This window comes from Pogona vitticeps, chromosome 2, assembly GCF_051106095.1.
Source record: "Pogona vitticeps strain Pit_001003342236 chromosome 2, PviZW2.1, whole genome shotgun sequence".
NCBI classification, from domain to species: Eukaryota; Metazoa; Chordata; class Lepidosauria; order Squamata; family Agamidae; genus Pogona; species Pogona vitticeps.
Window position 1 is genome coordinate 64,735,216 of NC_135784.1, and position 17,082 is coordinate 64,752,297.

The following is a 17,082-nucleotide window of genomic DNA, read 5'->3' on the forward strand; positions in this document are numbered from 1 at the left end:
TAACAACATGCTGGGTAAATAAATATTTTTTGTCTGTTCTCACTCTTCCAACACTCAATTTGAGTGGATGACCCCTGGTTCTGGTATTGAGTGAGAGGGAAAAGAGCTTCCCTCTATTCACTTTAGCCATCCCCTATATATCTCAATCATGCCCCCCTCTAGAGAAAAGGCACCTGAGGGGGGACATATTGAGATATATAGGGATGGATAAAGTCTAGACTAAAGAGCCCCAAATGCTGTAGCCTTTCCTCAACCCAGAAATCATTTTAGTCGCTCTCTTCTGTACCTTTCCCAGTTCCACTATGTCTCTTTTCTGGTACAACGGCCAGAACTGTATGCAATACTCCAGATGCGGCCTTACCAGCGTTTTGTACAATGACATTATAATGTTGGCTGTTTTATTTTCAACCCCCTTTTTAATGATCTGTAGTATGGAATTGGCCTTCTTCACTGGCGCTGCACATTGAGTAGACACTTTCATCGAGCTGTCCACCAGCACACCTTTCCTCATCCGTCACGGAATTTAAAAATGGCTAGTTTCATTAAGTAAAAGAGCCCAGTAATGAGGATTTTGTAAAAGGTTTGTCTATCAACCTGTCCATCTTTGTCCAAAAGAGGTCTTCCTTTGTTACGTTTTTGTTATCCTCCCATGCTAGAGGTTAATGTAATCATGGCCACTTTAATTTGGGATACAGCAGTTCTATACAATAACACTTCACTGCTGCATTAAAATTGATTAGCATTGCCATTCATGATCACCCCCAAATTTATAATTCAGTGAGGGAATACGAAAGGCAGATAGAGACATGATTTCAGGTACTGCAGTAGCAGTAGCAATAATGGCCACTATGATAAGCAGACAAAAATCCTGACTACAGATAGGGAAGAAATGTAAATAGAGATTTTGTATACCTTGGTTCAATCATCAATCCAAGTGGAGAGTGCAGCCAAGATTCCCTCATTGCTGTAAAGGCAGCAATGAAGGAATTAGAAAAGATGATCAAGTATAAGGATGTGTCACTGGAGACCAAAACCAAGATCAATCACACTCTTGTATATCTGATCTTCATGTATGAGTGTGAAAGCTGGACAGTAAAGAAAGCTAATAGGAAAAAAATGGTTCATTTAAAATATGGTGCTGAACAGCTTTGAGTTTACAAGAGTTGAGCAGGGCTGTTGAGGACTAGACATTCTGGAGATTGCTCATTCATAGGGTTGCCATGAGTCAGAAGTGATTTGATGGCACATAAGAAGTGCAGTGATAATCAGCCTTAAATCTGCATTCTTCCAGGGCCACAACTACACCTGCAAAAACAACTAACGTCACTTTTCAGTGACTTCAGTTGCTGCACAAGATGCAAGCCCTGGTGTGGTTTTTAAAAGTGTGTACTGCCACCATTTTTAAACTGCAGCAGGGCTTCTGTGGCCTGCCAGCCAGTACTTTGAGGCTTCCTAGCTACAAATAGCATTGGATCGGGACTCATCATGCAGCATTAATTGCCCAGCTAGTGCCATGGAGGCTTCCCAGCTACCTTGGCACTGGCTGACTTGCAATGTTGTTTTTGCCAGGGTGGGGGTGGGGAGCTCTGGTAACTCCTTTTTCGTGCATGGCAAGCAGGCAAGGCTGCCCTAACCCTGGTGCTTTCAGTAGTAGCAGGAAATCTCTTAGTGCTCATCAGTCTGCAGTCAGGAACTGCAAGGATTCACCTTACAAAACAGACCTGGGCAAAGTGCGGCCCGAGGGCTACATATGGCCCGTGAGCCGCTCCTGTCTGGCCCGCGGACAGTTTTGAACATAAAAAACCATTTACTGTATAGCTTTTTGTCTAAAGTTGATCAGTTGCTTATCTTTAACATACCGCAAAAAGCCTATTTAGTATTTGTGAAGATTAACAAGATTAAAATAAAAACAATCACAACATCACCGTTTAATTTTATTTTTAAGTAAAGTCGGTTCAGCCCTCGAACACAGTTCAGATTTTTCATGTGGCCCCCCCAATAGAAATTAATTGCCCACTCCTGTAATACAACAGGATGCGAGAAACTATTTCATTATTGTTTTCAGATAAAGAAAGCATGCTGCTTATATACTGCTCCAACCACCCACTAGCTGGGTATTCAGTTTACCAACCTCACAAGGATGGAAAGCTAAGTCCGTCTCAAGCTGGCCAATTGAGCTTGTCAGGATTGAATTTGGGTTGTGAGCTGAGAATTGACAGCAGCTTAACCCCTGTGCCACTCAGTGTTTTTTTTTTTAAACCATATTGCAGTTTGTCTGGAACATGTAGTTCCTAACCAGTTTTGGAATAACTCCTGTTCTGCCATCTGTTTCTGATTGCATTGATCAAGGAGGGCCAGAATTTCAAAAGTTACTTTTCAAAAGTAATTTGTCATGGCTGGATATCTCTGGATTGGAGCAGCTGGCTACAGAGCCACAGGTTAAATGTTTGGTGCTCCACTGTACCTCCCAGGAAAAGAGCCAGCCTGTTCAGTCTTGGGTACGTTGTATGGTCCCAGAGTGTCACCAGAAAGGAACAGCTAAGCCACCCTTGACTATGATATACTGAGCAAACCCTGAGAAGGGCCACCATCAGCAGACGTATAGTGATTTTCAAAGTGAAAATACTGGCCAAGGCAATAGCCAATCCTTCCACCCTATAAAGAAAGCCCAAAGATGCAGGCAGCTGGATCAATCCACATCAGTGAATGAGGCACAGCTGTTTTAAATGTTCATAGTCTTAATTGTCCATTCAGTACCAAACCACTCTGAAATACTTTGCATTAGAATAGGAGCAGGTTGCAAAAATACATAGTTCCTGGGAAAATCATCTTCTGTTCCAGGTACTGTGAGGACTGGGGCTATAATCAAAGGAGCAGGAAAGCTTTAAGGAGCAGACAGATGGGTTTTGACCTTTTGAGCACTAGCTCCACTATACCACTGAAGACACATAATTTTTGTCATAACTTGGTACAAAACACTCCAAGTAATTTAATACCTTAAGGTCCAGCTTACTATGATTACTTCTGCTGCTTCCTTCCCACACACAATGGCTCAGATCCAGAAATCCCATGAGGCAAACTCTGCTTACGCTGGATGAAGCATTCGGGGGAGGTGAACTTCATTTCTAAAATCCAGTGAAAAATCCTGTGGGAAACGGTGAAGAAGGTGTCTACAGTAGTAGGAGTGGCTAGCAAGTGGACCTCTTTTGAATTTCACTCAGCTGTACAGTACTTGTGATCACCCAGGATGGGTGATTGTGTACTAACTGCATCCTTCATTCCTATGTAACAAAACTAACTCTGTCATTTAAGTCAGTACATTGATAATTAATTTTCCACCAGACTTTACTTTCATATAGCTTATGTAAGCTGATCTGTAAAACTATCCCTTCCTGTTTGCTTATTTCAGATAAGTGTTCATTTCAGATTTGAACTTAACACTGTTGTTCTTATCTAAGTTACCCTACTAGTATTGGACCTTGATTATTCTTATCCATTTTTTTGTCCTGTAAATGCATTTACGGTAATTATTTCTCTTTCTTCTAGTCCAAATATAGTATTGCTCATGGTCAGCAAACCCTTTCCCTTGTTCGCATCACTTGTACAATTCATTATCTGTGTCTAACTTTGTAAGCTGGAATGTAGTGAACTTTTAAACTCCCCCATCATAATCCCTTTTTCTTTTGTGTCATGGCTTTTAAATTGGAAAAATGTGAACAGGGACTTACTTTCTATATTAGCAGGCTATGCCAAGAGCTGTTTTGCTGACTGTCTTTACCACAATGTATTCCCTTTTTGACAGTGTGGGGATATCTTCTTTAGTATACTCTCTATTTATTGGTATAACTACAGGCACACCTCAGTTTACGAAATTAATCCTTCAGTCCTATGTAACCCCTCCGGGACGTTATGTTATGCGGTTATTTCGTAGACCGATACGTAGATTGCACTAGGAACGGGGGCGGCGCTAGAAACCTCCAGGTGCAATGCCTCCTAGGGGAAACCCTTTCATACAGCGGGGGGGGGGAGAAAAAGAACATAAACCGGGGCATTATGTTCTATGGATTTCGGTTCATAAATCGAAAATTATGTAAAGCGACGTACGGCTGTAGTCTAGTCTAGCAGAAAGACTGCCAGACTAGGGCTACAAATCCTGGTTTGACCATGGAAACTTACTGTGGGGATGGCACTGGTAAAATGACCTCTTAAATATGTCACGTACCTTGGAAACCGTACTTGGGTCACCATGACTTGGAATCAACTTGAGGGTGTATCACATCCATATATTTTTTAGCATGTTATTACAGCAGCTATAAGTGATTCTACAGAACTGGCAAAAGAGCATCCCTATCCTAAAGGGGGGGAGGGGAGTCAAAGGAACTAGCCTGCCGTCTCATTGTTTTAGAGCTTTTAGTCAAAGAATTAAATCATAACAATGACTGCTGCACCCTGTCTTTAGAGATGTTATGTCCTGGTTGGTTCGTTTTGACCTTCCCGGGAAGAAAGATTGTTCCCACTAGAGATAGGGATATTCATATTCATAAACGAATAGAAATATCCCCATCCCACCTGGAACTAATAAGAGCAGGCAGTGGGAGGACGACTCTCCCTGCATGGCTGCGGAGTGGCCAGCCGAGCAGGTAGATAGTGGAGGGAGGGAGGGAGGGAGGGAGGGAGGGAGGAAGGAAGGGAGGGAGGGAGGGAGGGAGGGGGCTTAGTAGGCAATCCTTTTTTTATAATATCTTTATTAATAATAATAACAACTATGCGCTGTCAAGTCAATTCCAATTTAAGGCAAACCTTTCTAAGGTTTTCTAGGTACAGTGTACTCAGCAATGGTTTACCTTCCTGGTTTTGGGGGACATTCTGGGACACTGTGCAGCTTGCCCAAGGCTACATTTCTTCCCAAAGGAAATACAGTGTGGAATCACACTGCTCATCTCTGACTCCACAGCCAGGTACCAACTCACTGAGCTATCCAAACAGCAATTCAAAAGGGAACAGATGTGTGTGACTGCTTGCTGTTACATACAGCACTGATGTTACCTGTCTGTCATGGGTTTGGAGGGAAAGTTCCATCCTATGGGGAGTGGAAGGCGGGACATCAGGAGGAGGGGCTGTACTGTATATATATGTGGAGCTTGGAAGGAGAGCTGAAGGAGAAGCTGGGAAGAAGAAGCTGGTGTGGGAGTCTGTGTGTCAAACAGGGTACTACTGTGTGTCAGTCAGTACCAACCTGATAGGTTCAGGTGTCTGTATGGTTAGCCAGAACTGATAGGTTCAGGGTCTGTGCTTTATTTAAAGGTGTTCTGTGTGAACCAAACTGGTGTATGTATGATTGAGATTAAGCCACATTACTGTATCTTATTCACTTGATCATTTTATTTTCCCTGTGTGTTATTTAAATAAACCTTATTCCTTTATTTGTTAAAAATCCATTCCTGGTCTGTGTGACTCCTTACAGGGAATGGTTGGTGGCAGCTTAGTGAAACTGTGGCATACTCCAGTAGGTCTGGGGTTGTCACATTGATTGGTGTCCAGCGTGTGGGATACGACTGGTCCAGTTGTCCAGTGGTACAGCAAAGCCTTGGCAAGTGTGCCCAGAGCAAGGGGGGTCTAGTCAGGGACAATCTGAGAGCGCGTAGGTAATCTTCTAGGCTTACCTCACGGGGAGGTAAGCTAGTGGAAGAACGTGTGACCTCAGATTGGTGGGACTAGAGTAGGGAGCTCTGAGGCAACTGGTTTTGGCGGGAAAAAAGCTGAGGCAAAGCTGAGTGAAGTAGCAGTGATCTAGCTTGTCTGCTGAGAGGCCTAGCAAAGGGGGGTAGACTCTGGCTGGCAACAGTTGCAAGTTAGTGCTGAAGAACAGTAGCAATCTATAGAAGGCTGGTTCTGAGGCAAAAGAGAAAAAAAAAAGTGGTCGCTTTATTTTGAGGCTTGACTTTTGAAAGCAGCCTGTTCTGGGGGGGGGATTACGCCCTTGACTCGAAGCAAAATGGCGGAAATGGGTGAAGTGAAAGACCCACAGGTGGACCAAGGTTCTGAGGATGAATTTGGCTCAGTGCAGGATGAGAGCACGGGAGAGCAGAACCCAGAACTCAGGAAAATGCTCATAGTCCAACAGCATGAACTGAGGATGAGGCAATTTGAAATGGAGGAAAGGGAAAGAGAGAAACAAAGGCGATTTGAAATAGAGAAAATGGAAAGAGAAGAAAGATTGGAGAGAGAGAGAATGGCGTTTGAGTTAAGAAGATTGGAACTGATGAACCAGAACAATAATAACAATAGGGATTCTGAGGGAGGCCAATTGTCTAAAACTGACCTGAAGAAATTCCCTGTATACCACAAGGGAGATTGCCCTGAGGTGTTCCTTTCCCTAGTGGAAAGAGCGTTTGTGGACTTCTCAGTAAGGGAAACTGAGAAGATGACCATTATGCGATCTTTAATCAGTGGCAGCCTGGCAGAAGTCTATGCAGAGATGCCAGAGGAACTGTTAAAAGATTTCGCTGAGTTTAAAAAACTGGTGTTTGCCAGACATGGGATAAATGCGGAACAGCTGAGGCAGAGATTCAGGTCACTCACCAAGAAACCAGAGCAGACTTTTACCCAAGTGGGGGCCCAACTGGTGAGGCTGCTAGAGAAATGGCTGTCGCAGGAGGGGACAGAGACCTTCCAGCAGCTCAAAGACCTGATAGCGCTGGAACAGTTTTATTCAGTCCTGCATGGGGAACTGAAGTTCCAGGTGAGGGAAAGGAAACCGAAATCTGTGGCCGAAGCGGCTGAGATCGCAGATTTTATTTCCCAAATAAGAAAGCCCTTAGGTGAGGGGAAATCGATAGGTAAACCTAAAGAAACCTACAGCAAGTACTCTCAGGGACCAGGGAAAAACCAGCAAGTGGGAGGAGCCCATGGTGAAGGGAAGCCCTCAGACACGAAACCAAGACCTCAGATTTTGGAGGGAAAACCAAAACAAGATGAGAAAGACTCAAAATACAGCAGAAAATGTTATTTCTGTCAACGAAAGGGCCATCGAATCTCAGAGTGTGAGAAATTAAAGCAGCTAAAAGGAAATGTGCCTCATGATTTGAGTGGAACCAAGCCAAAAGCTGTGTTCTGTGTCCAGAAAGAGCAAAGCTCCTTGTCACTGAGGGAGCCTGTTACCATGGCTACTCAATCTGGAACAGTTACATTTGCTGATCAGGCTGAGGAAAATGGTCCTCTTGTGGAGGTCAAGCGCTGCTTACTAGTGAGAACCGATTCTCAGTTGTTTGAAACCGCAGGGGTGGACGTAGGAATACTTGACCATCAGTATAGGGGGCTGAGGGATACTTGTTCCCAGGTGACCCTGTGCCATCCAGATATTATTCCTAGGGAGTATATAATCCCGAATGAGAGCATGAAGGTGGCAGGGATTGAGGGACAGATGATCTCGCTGCCAGTAGCTGAGGTACCTGTGAACTTTCAAGGCTGGAGGGGAGTTTGGCGGCTAGCGATTTCATCGACTCTGCCAGCAGCCGTGCTCGTGGGAAATGACCTGGCTGAACATGTGAAACGGGTGCTAGTGATTACACGCTCACAAGCCACCACGGGGACAGTTCAGGGGGGTACTGATGAGCCCGAGACGGAAGCAGAGGGGAGTTCCGAAGCTGTGGTGGAAACCTTAACCACAGACAGCAAATTTGGCCAAGAGCAAAAGGCAGACGCCACTCTCCAAAAGTGTTTTGAACAGGTGACAGACACCCAGCTAACACCTGAAACCACAGCGAGATTTCGTGAGAAAAAGGGAATTTTATATAGAGAGACCCTGACCAATATCTCAAAAGGGGGAGATGGGATCAGAAGTCAGCTAGTGGTACCTGAAAAGTATCGCCCCATGATCTTACAAAGGGGGCACTCTGACATGTTTGCTGCACACTTAAGGGTGAACAAAACACAGCAGAGAATCACACAGAATTTTTACTGGCCTGAAATAGGGAAGCAGATCAAGGAGTTCTGTAAACAATGTGATGTGTGTCAGAGGCAGGGGAATAACCGTGACAGGACCAAAGCGAAGTTGTGCCCTTTGCCTGTAATTGACACCCCGTTCAAATGTATAGGAGTGGATATTGTGGGACCTTTGCCCAAGGCCACAAAGAGGGGGAACAGGTTCATTCTCACCATTGTGGACCATGCCACGAGGTACCCCGAAGCCATTCCCTTGACTAACATCGAAACTAACACAGTGGCAGATGCCTTGGTGGGGTATATGTCCAGGATGGGATTCGCCTCAGAAATAATCACAGATTTGGGCGCATCGTTTACATCGAAGCTCATGAAACGGTTATGGCAAATCTGTGGAATTAAACACAAGGAAACCACTGCCTATCACCCTGAAAGTAATGGGTTAACGGAGAAGTTCAATGGGACTCTGATGCGCATGATTAGGGCTTACTTGGCAGAGAATCCAAACAATTGGGACCAGAAGCTGCAATCCCTTTTGTTTGCTTATCGATCAGTGCCACAAGCCAGTACCGGGTTCAGTCCGTTTGAACTTTTGTTTGGGAGAAGGGTGAAAGGGCCACTTGATTTGATCAAACAAAATTGGGAGCAGATCACCCAGGATGACCCACAAGACGTTGTGACATACATAGACACCTTGATGAGTGACCTAAAGAGAAACCTAGAGCTAGCAGCAGAAAACCTGCAAGCTCAGAAGGTCAGACAGAAAACATGGTATGACCACAAAGCCAGGGAGAGGCACTTTGACCCAGGGGAGGAAGTGCTTTGGCTTAGGCCCTGCAGAGACAACAAACTGCAGCTCAAATGGGCAGGACCATATAGGGTCATTTCCAAGATGTCAGACCTGAACTACCTTATAGAGCAGGAGGAACACCAAGCAAGGAGGGTGGTACATGTGAATGCACTAAAACCCTACTACAGAGGGGAACAGAGGGTTTTATTTGCAATAAAAGCAGCTGAGAGTGAGGAAGCTGAATTACCCTTCTGGGAGGGTAGAGGGGAAGTAAAATACAACCCAGATGAGGTAAAGATCAGTCCTGCACTCACCCAAGACCAGCAGCAAGAACTAAAAATGCTGCTCATCAAATATCAAAAGGTGTTTTCCAATAAGCCGGGGATAGTGAAGGGAGTGATGCATCGGATCCACACAGGGGATGCACCCCCACAAGCAGTATCCCCATACCGAGTGACGGGACCCTATAGGGACAAGGTGCGGAAGAAGCTGGACGAGATGCTTAGGGAGAATATAATCGTCCCCTCTTCTAGTCCTTGGTCCTCTCCGATAGTCCTAGTAGACAAGCCTGATGGGAGCATTAGGTTTTGTGTAGATTACAGGAAATTAAACCGCGTAACCACTCCTGATGCCTACCCAATGCCCAGGCTAGACAACCTGATTGAAACCATAGGGGGTTGTCGGTTCATTTCATCATTGGACCTAGTAAAGGGATATTGGCAACTAAGAATTGATCCCAGGGATCAAGAAAAGACCGCCTTTTGCAGCCCTTTTGGTCTCTATGAGTTTAGAGTCCTGAGCTTTGGTCTCAGAAATGCACCAGCCACATTCCAAAGGCTGATGGACCAGACCTTAGCAGGGCTCAGTGACTTTACTGTGGCCTACATTGACGACATAGGGATCTTCAGCAATACCTGGGAAGATCACCTGAAACACCTGGAGTTAGTGCTGCAGAGGTTAAGTGCAGCAGGGCTAACAGTGAAGGCGAGCAAGTGTCAGCTGGGTAGCCCAGAAATAAAATACTTGGGTCACATAGTAGGGGGAGGAGTGATCAAACCCCTAGAGGCCAAGATAGAAGCTGTTCGTGATTGGCCTAGACCCAACACCAAGAAAAAAGTCAAATCATTTCTTGGGTTGGTGGGCTACTACAGAAAGTTCATCCCAAGGTTTAGCGAGATTGCGGCTCCGCTGACAGATCTGACGCGGAAGAAGACTGATGACCGCATCCCGTGGACCAGCGACTGTGAGGAGGCGTTCCAGAGGTTGAAGGAGGCCCTCATCAACTATCCAGTGCTGCGTGCTCCAGACTTCGACCGGGAGTTCATCATATACACCGATGCGTCTAACAGCGGGGTAGGAGCAGTTCTTTGCCAGGAGGATGAAAATGGTGACCAGCATCCAGTGTCCTACCTGAGTAGGAAGCTCCAGAAAGGTGAGAGACATTTGGCAACCGTGGAAAAGGAGTGCCTGGCCATAGTCTACGCGATCCAGAAGGCCAAGCCTTACATCTGGGGAAGACATTTTATTCTGTGCACTGACCATTCACCACTGCAATGGTTAAAGACAATGAAAACCCACAATAGCAAACTTATGAGGTGGGCTTTAAACCTGCAAGACTATGACTTTGAAGTGAAGGTGGTTAGAGGGTCAGTGAACTGTGTTGCTGACGCCTTGTCAAGAAGACCTGAAGAATGAAGACGGCGAAAGAAACATGGACTATATATATATTTTGGTGACCAAAGGTTAAATGTACTTGTTTATTAAACATGTTTGGTTTGTATGAATAAAGGTAACTTGATGTATTGGAAATGGTAAATGTTTAAATGCCTAATTGATATGTTTATCCTAGAGTAAGTATGGTATTGTATGTTAATGTATAACTGTTTTTGTATGTTTTGGATCCAGGTTGTTTTTTGGAGAAAAGCACTTTAGCTTTCCCCCTACAAAACAACTTATAAAGAGGGGAGGTGTTACATACAGCACTGATGTTACCTGTCTGTCATGGGTTTGGAGGGAAAGTTCCATCCTATGGGGAGTGGAAGGCGGGACATCAGGAGGAGGGGCTGTACTGTATATATATGTGGAGCTTGGAAGGAGAGCTGAAGGAGAAGCTGGGAAGAAGAAGCTGGTGTGGGAGTCTGTGTGTCAGACAGGGTACTACTGTGTGTCAGTCAGTACCAACCTGATAGGTTCAGGTGTCTGTATGGTTAGCCAGAACTGATAGGTTCAGGGTCTGTGCTTTATTTAAAGGTGTTCTGTGTGAACCAAACTGGTGTATGTATGATTGAGATTAAGCCACGTTACTGTATCTTATTCACTTGATCATTTTATTTTCCCTGTGTGTTATTTAAATAAACCTTATTCCTTTATTTGTTAAAAATCCATTCCTGGTCTGTGTGACTCCTTACAGGGAATGGTTGGTGGCAGCTTAGTGAAACTGTGGCATACTCCAGTAGGTCTGGGGTTGTCACACTTGCATGCTACAGAACTCTGAGACTGGGCAGTAATGTTTCCTCCAACATAGAGGCAGCAAAGAATAGGAGTTCATACACTTTTAAGCCCATGTCTTATTTAAATCTGTACCCTCCCTCCTGCAAGTGAAAAATAAAATAAAAATGCCCTGTCAATTAGGTAGACAAATTTTCATTGCCTTACATACAGATTGTGGGAGACAGGGCTGTAGGTGTGAGGTCATGGCTTATAAAGCTTTGTGAAGCAATCCAGTTTTAGGGTCGTTATGCTCCTTCTGTTGTTGAGAGACAAGAGTGCTTTGTGGTAGCCCAATAATGTAGTCCAGTATTGTTACCCAGTTTCTAGATCTGCTGCCATTTTATAGAGATAAAAAGGTAGAAATGTGTAATTTTTAAGAGGTAGGGAATCATCAGCTCAGTGGTTCAGGTATCTATCTGTGGAGTCAGGGGTTGGGAGTTCAATTCCCCACTGGGCTTCCTGCAAGTAGAGCTGCCTAGTCTGGCCTTGGGCTGTACAGCACCAGGGCACCCCCCCCCCCCGAAGGAGGGAATGGTAAACCACTTTCTAGTATTCTTTTCCTGGAAAACCCTGAACAGGGTCACCATAAATCAGAACTGACTTGGCAGTACATGCATACACGTAATCATCACACCAAGCCAAAGAAGCTGAGAGAATGGAGAGAAAGATCCTGGATACTAGGTTTGCTCACTAGAAATAACAGAGAAGTAAACTACTACAGTATACTGTATGTTTCTCAGACATCAGGTCCATCCATTTTGTAGAGACCAGTCACTTTAGGCTCTGTTTTCTGAACTATCAGGGTTTTTCGATACACCAATTGTGCAGTTGTGAAACAGCATTTGCACAATTCAGAATACATGGAATGTAAACATATTGCGTGTTCGTAAAAGATGGTGTAAAAAGTGCCTAGCAAGAATGGCACCTTATCTATCTCCTGAGAAATCTATATGTGGGACAGAAAGCAACAGTTAGAAGTGCATATGAAACAACTGATTGGTTCAAAATTGGAAAAGGAGTACGACAAGGCTGTATATTGTCCCCCGGCTTATTTAACTTCTATGCAGAATACATCAGGCGAAAGGCTGGACTGCAGGAATCCCAAGACAGAATTAAGATTGCTAGAAGAAATATCAACAACCTCAGATATGCAGATGATACCACTCTGATGGCAGAAAGTTAGGAGGAATGAAAGAACCTCTTAATGAGGGTGAAAGAGGAGAGCACAAAAATGGTCTGAAGCTCAACATCAAAAAAACTAAGATCATGGCCACTGGTCCCATCACCTCCTGGCAAATAGAAGAGGAAGATATGGAGGCAGTGACAGATTTTACTTTCTTGGGCTCCATGATCACTGCAGATGGTGACAGCAAGCACAAAATTAAAAGATGCCTGCTTTTTGGGAGGAAAGCGATGACAAACTTAGGCATCATCTTAAGCAGAGACATCATCTTGCCGACAAAAGTCTGCATAGTCAAAACTATGGTTTTTCCAGTAGCGATGTATGGAAGTGAGAGCTGGACCATAAAGAAGCCTGACCGCCGAAGAATTGATGCTTTTGAATTGTGGTGCTGGAGGAGATTCTTGAGAGTCCCCTGAACTGCAAGGAGAACAAACTTATTCATTTTGAAGGAAATCAACCCTGATTGCTCACTGGAAGGACAGATCCTGAAGCTGAGGCTCCAATACTTTGGCCATCTCATGAGAAGAGAAGACTCCCTGGAAAAGCCCCTGATGTTGGGAAAGTGTGAGGGGAAGAGGAGAAAGGGACGACAGAGGACGAGATAGATGGACAGTGTCATCGAAGCTACCAACATGAATTTGACCCAACTCTGGAAGGCAGTGGAAGACAGGAGGTCCTGGTGTGCTCTGGTCCATGGAGTCACGAAGAGCCGAACATGACTTAAAGACTAAACAACAACAACAACATTTTATTATTCTTCCTGCAAGATGGCACATCTGAAATAGGCGTAGGACATGAACCAGAAAAACCTAGATAGATTGCCACTGTCAGACTATGTAATCTATTTGCCTAATTACCATATGCTTTTCTTGTAAAGAGAAGCAATGCACTATCTTGGACTTTTAGAACTGGGATTGTATAATGTGTGCATATGCTTGGCTTAAAATACACCAATAGGGTGAAATTATCAAAAGGAAATGGGATTTTATTTAGCATTGTGATTCAAAGACTGAAATCCTATAGTTTACTGTAATTAGTCATACTAGGGTAAGCCCACTGAATCAGTGGGGATTTGATGAGTCAACTCCTCTATGAGGTGTAGTAAATTGCAACAAGTATAGGAATTACTTTTGAGTAGAAATGTATATGATTGTGCCATGAGTATTCTCTCCATTATTCCGGTCTAGTATCAAAGGCTTACTTTTCTTAAGCAGGCAGATAACAAGATGGCAGCTTTCCTCTATAGTTTACAACTTTTCACTTTTTATTTTCTCATCCTTTTCTTTAATTCAGTTTTGTATTGTTTATGCATGTGGAGATTGTGAGTGCTATCTCTTCCATTGTCTTCCCCTTCCTCCTCCACCTCTTCCTCATCTACCTGTTGTTGTTACTAGTGGGACGAGCATGTTTGTCTTTCTCTCCCAATATGTGATATATAATAGCCAGCTCTACTGCTGGGAAAGAGAGGCAGCTATTCATCAGATAAAAGATATGATGACAAGAGGCAGCAATTTCTAGACATGGTCTAGAGGGGCGGGGTAAAAATCAAATAAATAAATAAATAAATAAATAAATTATTTACTTTGTTATTGTTTGCGTATATTTACTGCCAGAGAGCAATAGAAGTGCTTGTGATGTACTCTGCTTCATGTACCAGACTAAGCTACCTGGCTTTGGCTGCTGTGGACCTTGTGAGGGGAGTGGATGTACTACTCCATCTCAGGCAGCAAAATGTCTAGGGCCAGCTCTATGTGGTTCTTTTTCTTTCTTTGCATTAGAATGTTGCAAAATTTAAAGTTATGGGTATATATAAAATATAGGTAAAAATAAAACAAATTAAAATGTTAAGATAATTTTTGACCAGAAATAATATTCAATAATATTATCTCAACCATTTGTTAATCTTTTTTGTACCCATGGTGAGGTATAAATTGTATGCACATAAATGCTGCATTGATTGAATTTTCTCCACATTTACAGAAAAATGGTCTTGTATCCAATAGACCCATTTTACTTGATTATTCTTTGATCTTCCTACTTCACTTCAAAGTCTGTGACTTCCAGATGGTCCAGGCAGAATCTAGTTCTGGTGGAAACACTCCAGCAGTCATGTATTTGGCAAGGCGTGTTGTTTTTGCTCTCTGTAAGTTTAGCCTAGCCTCTTCCGGCTTAATATTTAGAGCTCGAGAAGTGTACAGAAAACCTTTTCTCAATTTTAGCCATTGTTTATTTATTATTATTATTTATTTGTTTGTTTATTTAATTTATATGCCACCCACACTACCCAAAGGTCTCTGGGCGGCTTACAACATTTAAAATACAATAAAATTTGGAACAATTAAAATACAATTAAAATATATATAAAAATTGCCATCGGACCCACAGCTAATATGATTTCAATTAAAAGCCTTCTGGAACAGGAAGGTTTTGACCTGGTGCCGAAATGACATCAGCATCGGCGCCAGACGAATCTCAGTCGGCGCCAGATGAGTCCCTCAGTTTAGGGAGTTAATGTCCATGAAGGAAATGGGTTTGGTGCTGTATTGCCTTATTAATTCATTATTTGCTGCCACCTCTCAACATACTTCTGGAGGGGCAATGCCAGCCAAATAATAAGACTTTTTCAGTATGGATAGATTTCAGGCAGCCAGTAATAAACCTGCATGATTTAATAAGAGCTATATATGTTTGGCATGTGCTGATTTATACCAAATGCAACTAGTGTATTATGCTGTGGAGTAGCCCAAGGGCAAAGCTTTTGTTCTTATTGTTCATGGATGTGCACCCCAGTCTAACCCAGCCAGTTTCCTAAGCATGGTATTCCTGGCGACAACTTTCTGTTTGGTGTTTAGACAATGCTTTTGTAGGTTAGGGTTCAATCCAGAGTGACAACCAAATACTTTGGGGTAGAGCGTTGTTCCAAAATTTTGCCTTCTCAGCTAACATGGGGCTTCCTCTCTGCTTCTCTTTTCTTTGAGTGGAAGGCACAGGGCTGTGTTTTTAAAGGGTTTGGTTTCAGCCAGTTGTTTTCATAATAAAAGGAAAGATCTTCTAATTCAGAGATTAGCTAGTGCTCAATGGACTCGGAGGTTATCCCTTGGACTGCCAAGGCAGTCCTATGTGATGTAGAGATGACATGATTGAATTTTAATTTAAAGTTATGGGAGTGACTGAGCAAAGCCTGAACTTCAGCCAGTCTATTTTTTCCCTTATGAGATGGATAATCCTGTCATACAGTTTATAATGGTTTCTCCAGAAAAGTATAAATTATGTAATTGCCCTGATGTGTTCATTTTGTTTGTAGTGGAAGGTTGGTACTGAGATGTATAGCCCTTTGAAGCTATTATTGGAAGACATGGGATTATTTTACACTCCCATGTGGTTTAGGATAATTATCACTTTATGATGGTTGTATTAAATTTCTTCCGAACTCACTACCTTCTTTCTCCTGCCCCTGCCTTTGCCCTTCTTAATTAGCAAGGTGGGATTCAGCTCTACTTTACACAGGTCATTCGGATGCCTTCAGATGCTCACCAATGATCAGTTTACCTACTTTTGTAATAAGAGGATGAGATCAGAACCCGGGCGCCAGGTGTGATGTTATGGCTCACCTCTCAGTTCTCCTCCCTTCACTCTCCGTCCTCACCCTTCTGCCCTTGGGTCATATGTGTCTTCTTGTGTTCCCTTTTTGAACAGTTACCCTCTTTCTCCAAAAATCCATGGATCTGTCATTACTTAGCAATTCCATACCGGATTTCATCAGAGACCCAGAGTGCAGGCTGGTGTACCTCAGTAACCTGGTATTCTCTCAGTGTCCTTCCTCTGAGTTCTTTATCCTCAGTGGTGTTTGTCAGCATATGGGAGGTGCATTAGCTCTGCTCAAAAGCTGCATCTGGGAGCCAATTTTCGTTCCCCAACGAAAAGTTGTAATTCAAGCAGAATGTTACATCAGTGCATAGATGCACATGATCCCCACAGGCATATCAGGATGCATATTTCCATCTACTTGGAACAGGAGAAGCATCTGCCTCGGTAAGAGACTAGCACTGCAATTTTAGAAGAGGTAGCCATGTCCAAGCGTATCAAGCAATAGCAAAATAAAAAGTAAAGTTTATAAAAGGCAAAAATATTATGACATTTGTTTACTCAGAGGGAAATTCCACTGAGTTCAGTGGCAGCTAACAAACATAGCAAATATCACAGCCTAAACTCATTGTCTGGACTTATATCAGGGACTTTTTGACCTACGACTCCCATCAGCCTCACTTTGCATGATCTAAGAGGTATGGAACTGTGGGAGCTGTAGACTTAAAAAATCTATAGATCCAAAATATCTACCCCAATTTTAGGTACACCATTCTTTTTCTGTCTCTTATGGGGAAAAAAAAGAATACTGACTCCTCCCCTTCAAAATTGTTGTAAGGATTACATCAAGGCAAAACATTTTAGGTGTATCAAACACTTAAAAGCACATTTTATAATAACAGTACTTAACATTTGCTTACTCTGCCTCCCTGGGTATGTTGGCTGGGTTTCTTCTCTGTCTGCTTCTAAGCATATATTAAAGTTCTTTTTCTTTCAACAAGCTTTAAATGTTTAATGATCTGGTGTTTTGAAGAGCCTTTAATTGATATGCCATCTGAGTGCTGCTGTTTTATTATTTCTGTTACTTTTACCT

At 43.2% G+C, this 17,082-nt stretch overlaps 1 long non-coding RNA gene across 1 annotated transcript in view; it reads left to right on the forward strand.

Moving 5' to 3' along the window:
• LOC144586691 (uncharacterized) overlaps positions 1-17,082 on the forward strand; it is a 102,379-nt gene that overhangs the window by 57,592 nt on the left and 27,705 nt on the right. The gene's annotated exons all lie outside the window — the stretch shown is intronic.